This window comes from Poecilia reticulata, chromosome 12, assembly GCF_904066995.2.
Source record: "Poecilia reticulata chromosome 12, P_reticulata-male-v2, whole genome shotgun sequence".
NCBI classification, from domain to species: Eukaryota; Metazoa; Chordata; class Actinopteri; order Cyprinodontiformes; family Poeciliidae; genus Poecilia; species Poecilia reticulata.
Window position 1 is genome coordinate 23,766,529 of NC_088841.1, and position 6,707 is coordinate 23,773,235.

Sequence of the window (6,707 nt, forward strand, 5' to 3'; positions counted from 1 at the left end):
TGTCTGCTGTTTTCTTAAAGGTGGCATTTTATGCAGGTTAGAATCAGATTATGTGTGATACAGAACATGTTCACTGCGTTTTGTGAACAAAACTATTCTTGTATGATGAGATTTTGGTGCCTGTTGTGAGATGCTTCAGAGTACAGCTGGACAATCCTGGTCCTGGAGGGCCGGTGTCCTGCAACTCTGAGACGTCTCTCTGGTCCAACACGCTTGAATCCAACAGCTGAATCACCTCCTCAGTGCAGTCAGGTTCTCCAGAGTCCTGCTAACGACCTCATTATTTGACTCAGGTGTGTTGAAGTTGAGACACATTTAAAAGTTGCAGGAGACAGGCCTTCCAGGCCTGGAGTTGCCTTCCAGGCCTGGAGTTGCCCAACCCCAGCTTTAGAGCCTCTGTCACTTTAAATCCCAAAAAGCCGCTGCTAGCCTCACGTCCCAACTCAACATTCACTCTCAAATGTAAAAATGGCTGCAAACGGATGCTCAACTATACAAGTGTAAATCTTTAAAAAGCAGAAGTGGAGCCTCCTGCACAACCAACAACAATACAGCAAGAGGTTTCTGGTTGGTAAGTCAACAACAAAACACTTTGTCTTTTCCAGCAGCCATTATACAGCACATATGGCGGGAAAACCGTTGACCAAACTTGCTGGAACTCTGCTGGGGTTGCCAGGTGATGGCACATTACCTGCGTTTCCATGTTTGCAAAGCTTTGGTGATATTCCACAAGTGTTGGAAAAACATAATTTTGCAATTGCTCCGTTTCGATTAAATAAGAAACACAGTTAAAAATCACACGTGAATACGTTTGTTCACGCTACAAGTCATTAAAAAATCAGCCGCACCATCATTTCCTGTTGTCTTATTTGTCGTTTCCATCTGTAGTAACATCCAGTGTGGATCCCATGATGCAAAAAAGTTTTACAAAAAAAAACACCAGAACTTTTTGCTGAAAGGTTTTTTCAGCAAAGTGTTGAATTTACCCACCATTCATATCATTTTAAAATCTGAATGTAAAAACAGATTTAAAGAAGAAATTAGCAAATTTGTCCTGAAGATCAAAAAACAAATAACTAAAAACCCAACAATAAAGCTTTGGAAGGAGCTGAGTGTTTAAGGATCTCATTGTCGTCGTTCTTGAGTTGCTCCATTGTTCTAACAGATCTGACTCACACACGCCGCTCATCAGATCAGCTGACAACACTTTTAAATCAGATCTTGTTCAAATTGTTTCTCTGCAGCAGCAGCAGCAGCAGCTGCTCCATCCTGGCCTGGTCCTGGTTTTCTCCCTGGAGGTTTTACTGGCTCTGATTCAACCAAACATCTGGGAGCAGAAGCTTTGATTTCGCCACGTTGCTGACTTCTAAAATCACAGACAGATTTTCACAAAGGTTTGCTACGTCAGATCCTGCCTACTGGTAAATTACAATTTCTCAAAGTTTCTTGACGGCTCGCTGTTTCAGGAAAGTCTTAAGGAATCAATTAGGTATTTGTTTTCCAAAAGCGAATAACCTGATGTGATAATGGTTCCCTGTTGCTCTTCAATGTGTCACATACATCTGTTTGACGGTGTGTTTGGGTCAATGTGTGCAGGAAAAAATAAAAGAGAGTGAATTTCCAACAGAAAAAAGTCTAACATTTTTAGATTAATCTAAGATATTTTCTAGAAAAAACTGGGAAACTCAGAGTTTTAAAAGTCAAACATTTGCTAAACGAAAACGCTGAAATTTGCAAAAGTTTAAAACTTTTGCAAATTTCCAGAGTTTCGAAAGTTGAAAATCAGAATAAAATTTTTTTGTTCTAGGAAATTTCTGAGATTAATTTCAAAGTTTTTGACTTTTTTCTTGCAAATTTTCAAATTTTGAGGCTCAGAAAATTTTCAAAAGTCAAAGATTTTCAACTTTCTAAACATAGATTTTTTACATGTTTTTTTCTAGAAAATGTCTGGTAATAATCTTAAAATGTATTTGTTTGAAATATAAATTATTTTCTATACATGAAAACTGATCTTTTGTCTTTTATTTAGTTGAATTGTAAAGTGTATATGTCATATTTAAGGAGGAAATACATAGGAAATAATTAATTATAACCTTTTATTTGAGGTGTTTGAAACTATTGGGACAATTTATTCTTTGACCATTAAATATTTTCAATCATGTCCTCTAGTGAACAAGTTAAACCTAAAATATTGATATAGAAAGACAGTTTGTGTTTAAATTAAAATCTTTGGACATTATTAGTGAATTAGTCCTTTGATTGGTTAAAGTTTGTGGTCATTTAGCAGGAATGGAAAAACTGCTGAACATTCAGGCTGAGTCAGCAGAAACGTTTCTTCTGGGAATTTCTGCACCTTTTCACTATTTACTATGAGCTTCTGGTTGGAAAAACAATTACAGTTAAAATGGTGGCAGATATCCACAATGTGAGAAATTCGATTCTGGGCCATAATTACCAACACTGTGGTTCTTTAATGCTGCCTGACAACATGAGAAAAGATTTAATGTAGTAAAACTCCTGCAGCTCAGAACCAACTTAATGACAACCTTTTGGTTTTTAGGTTGTGGGAACAAGTTTAAATCGACAGAAGTTGTTCTGTTAGTCCAGAAGTCACAACGCCGTGATGTGATTGGTGGATTTCTGTCCGAGATTGAAGTATTTCCACAGGAATTTGAAGCATTTTCATATAACTCTGATCCCAGGAGGATAAGCTGTAATAACTCAGGTTGTTTCTGCTCCACTTGAAGGTCAGTTATTAAAATCAGACTCTCTGATGGGCTAAAACATCCTAACGTTGTTACCATTTAAACTAGTTAACTCACCTTTTTAACTGACCTGAACATGGCTCTGGACATGTTCTACTTGGAGCTAAAAGTTTATTTCTAACAGATTGGAACAGTTTTATGACACGGTGAACACAATCACTACGACACTTTGTGTCCTCAGGTTGAAATGCCAAATGATTTTGCCCTTTTAAGCCTTGAATTACATTGGGAGCCTTTTGGCATTTTCACACCACGTAACACAATTCAGATAAATGGTTTGTGGGAAAGTGTTTTGTTTTCACTGATGTCAGTGAGGAATAACGCCACAGAAACGTTAAACAAAAGGTTTTGAGACAAAATATTGAAGTTGGGTAAACATTGATATCTGACACTATGAAACAGAAATATTGTTTATGACTGTTATACAAAGTCAAACCTACTCAGTTCATTTTGGGACCAAAATTGCAACATTTGTTACATTTTCAGCTGCTGCGGTTTTCTTTCACGTTGCAGAGTCAAAGGAACGAAACTCATTTTAAAACATGTTCCCCTCCTCGCCTGTGGGGGCGCTGCACAAGAACCACTGAAGGAAACGAGACAAGAAACCTCCGAAGAAGACGCTGAAAGCAACTTCCTTCTTCACAAAATGTAGGTCAGGACAATGTGACATACATTCATATTAGTCAATATCGACAATTATTGATTTTTTTTTTTGTTTGTTTTAAATGTTTAAAATACTTTGAAATCCTGCCAAACTGGTGGTTTTACCTTTTCCTGTTTTATCCACAGTTTTCACTCCACGGCTTATGAGGCGAAAACCAAAAACTGCGCAAGTTGCGCAACAGGTTGTTGCTAGGCAACCAAAGAGTTACCTAGCAACTCTCGAGGCTTGCTTAGCAAAAAGTGTGAGGTTGAGCAGCTGAAACCTTTCCGTTGACTTAATCTCCCAGAATGCTGTGCGGCTCTGGATCGGAGTTCAGGTTATATTTTATATATTGATGATTGAATATTCTATTATTTATTGATATTGATCATGTGTTTATAACAGATCAGTTAAAATGCACCACTAATGTGCTTTGAAAAAATATTAAAAGATTGTTAAAGAAGAAAGTACTGAGCTCTGTTATATGTAGGTTTTTAGGGAGGGTTTATCAGCTTAATTTTGCTACATTAGACATATCTCCTTTTAATAAGCTAAAAAAATATTTGAATCCCTAATTGGCCTAAAATGCAAACTCTGGGTTTTAATTAGGAGATAATATTTTAGCGTCCCTGAGCAAAAATGTTCAGTATTTCTCAAGAGAAATAGTCCAAATATTTCCACAAACCACACAGTGGCCATAACTTTATCTCCTTATTTCTGCACATCGGATGGAAATTCATCCCTTTTGTAATAATAAAAAAGGTACAAATAAGTAAAAAAGTTAGTTTTTCATGCATTTATTGTCCACAAGTGCTAAGTATTGTAATATGCCATGTTTTACACATTAATTACCCGACGTCCTTACATGGCAGGAGTGTTTTAAAACATGCCAGCTCACAATATGACAGCGAGTTCCCTGTTAACGTCTGGAGAGGCCGAAACGGCTGAGTCAGAGAAAAGCAAGCGAGCAGATGACGTCTAATTATAGCAGAAAAAAGGAAAAATCTGTCCTCCGTGTGTGGTTTCTTCACGTTTATGTTTGCTCAACACGTCTCGTTTTGCACGGCTTACAATAAACGAGTTTGCCCTCAATGGGGCAGATTGAGGGGGAAAAAAACCAACATATGGAAGCCATTTTTGACAGAGTGATTACTCTGTCTGGCCTGTCAAGATAACCGTCTCTGCAGAGGTTTTGTGCAGCGCAGCAACTTTATTTTGTTATTCTGCTAAAATATCTTACCCAGCTAAGTGAAATAGCTCCTTATTTTAAAAAAATAAGGTAAAATATTAGCTATAGGACTTGATGCCTGACGACAGAAATCCTTAAAAGCTTGGATTCATTTAGTGAACTTGTGCAGCATGAGTTCACCGCTGACCCCGGTATTTTCTGGATGTTGTTTCACCATGGAAACAGAAAACAACTACTTGCGTCTCCTCACAGAAACAAATGAAACGAGAGAGCGTTGCATAGTGCTGGAGGATCTGCTAGTCGAAAATATTTCCAAACCTGAGCCGTTCCCTGTTTGTTTCATACCAGAAAGCGTAACAACAAAGACCCTCATTATGCCTTAATATCTATGATCTCAGATAAAAAATACATTTCTGGAAATAATTAAGATTCTCTTCAAGTGTGTGATTTTCTGTGCTGTAGTTGGTCGGTGACGCAGCCAAGTCCCCGTCCTCAACAATGGGCCATTTGAGTCGGGCACGGTGGAAAACTGCAGTCACGGTTGGGCTTATTGATCCCTGAAGACGAGGTTAACTTGCTTCGTCCTGGATGAGAGCGGGGAGAACGGGAAGGGGTCAGACATTTGCCGGAAAACTGCGGTGCGGGAAGGTCCCCCGGGTCCGGCAGGAAGTGACTCACAAATCAAATGTTGGAGGTCCGTTCCAAATGTCAGGACCTCCACGCATGATTTCTCAATAAATGTCAAAAAAATCTGACTTTTGTGAAGAAAACTAACCCAAAATGTTCTTACTTTATTATGAAAAAATTCCCACTCCTGATCAGTTTCTACATTAATGCCTTTTCTCTGATGCATCTGGTGAAACATGAATAAACAGCTGCCTCTGCTTCTCACAGTTAGAAATGTTCTCTTCACTGCCTTTAGTGTCTGGAAGGTGAGTCAAAGCTGACACTGTGCCGTTACCTAGCAACTCCCGCCAAGCCCGGCCCGTCGCCTAGCAACCCAGGCTGAGCTGAGTTGAGGGGGCGTGGCTAAGCACTCAAACTCACTAGGAAACTGTTAAAATATCAATAAATAGCTGCTTCTGCACTGGATGATTACCTCTTAAAGTTAAATAATGTTGAACGTTTTTTCATATTGATGTAATTTGGTGTTATACCATTAAAAACAACTTTGATTTGATTGATAAAATTTTATTTAAGCGCGATTTATGCTTCCCTCTTGAGTCTAGAGCCATTTTGACTCAGTCCAGATAAATAAAACACTTAGAGCCACAAGTGTTACATCACATTTTTTTAAAAAGACAATTTGTAGCTGTAATTTTGGATAATTATCTAGAATATTTGTCATTTCTAAAGAACAACTATTTTATTTCTATTTTGCGGCTCTAAAATAAAGAAAATCTAAACTTTTGCTAAAAATGCATAAATAACTGAATATTTGGGGACAACTATGTAAAAACAAAGCACAAAGTTTCCAACTTAATGACAAAAAAATTGATCTAAAAATACTTGTAGTGCTTTTAGGGTAATTATTTTGTTGAAATTTAAAGCAATTGTTCCTTGAAAAACAGATAAAACTACATTTGTTATATTTATATTTCAAAACATTAGTTGATTTGTTATCATTTCTAGCCAAAGTTATTAAGTCTAAAGAGCCGCAAACGCCAAACTAAATATTCAAATTAAAATATTTGAATATTTGAATTATGCCTGTTTAAAATGTATCTTAATCTTAATAAGTAACCTTATTACTTGTCATAACCTGAGCTAGAGGCAGCATGTATGATGGGCCCCTGGATCGAGCCTTGAGGAACCCCTGAAAACTGTTTCTCCACAATAAAATCCAAAACGTCTCCAGTTTATCAGGTTCATCTTCCCAGCCAGGGCTCTTCATGTTGCCCAGTTTAAAACAGTGTTGGTTCTGTCAGTATCGGCTGAACGTGTCTGGAAGCACGTTGCTAACTGGTGCGTGAAGCTGCACACAAAGAGCTGTTAGGCTGTTTGATTGGACATTGTTGCTGCTTCCCTTTGATGCTGCTCCAACTCACTACCCCAGTTTTTGCATAAAGAGCGTCTTTGCTCTGTCTGCGCTTGTTTACGTCTAACTGCA

The 6,707-nt window shown here is 37.8% G+C and overlaps 1 long non-coding RNA gene across 1 annotated transcript; it reads left to right on the forward strand.

Moving 5' to 3' along the window:
* The first annotated feature begins 1,258 nt into the window (after window positions 1–1,258).
* On the forward strand, window positions 1,259–6,707 carry LOC108166774 (uncharacterized). Its single transcript, XR_014090335.1, has 3 exons — window positions 1,259–1,421; window positions 3,279–3,413; window positions 3,555–6,707. It is a non-coding gene; the product is annotated as an uncharacterized LOC108166774 (long non-coding RNA).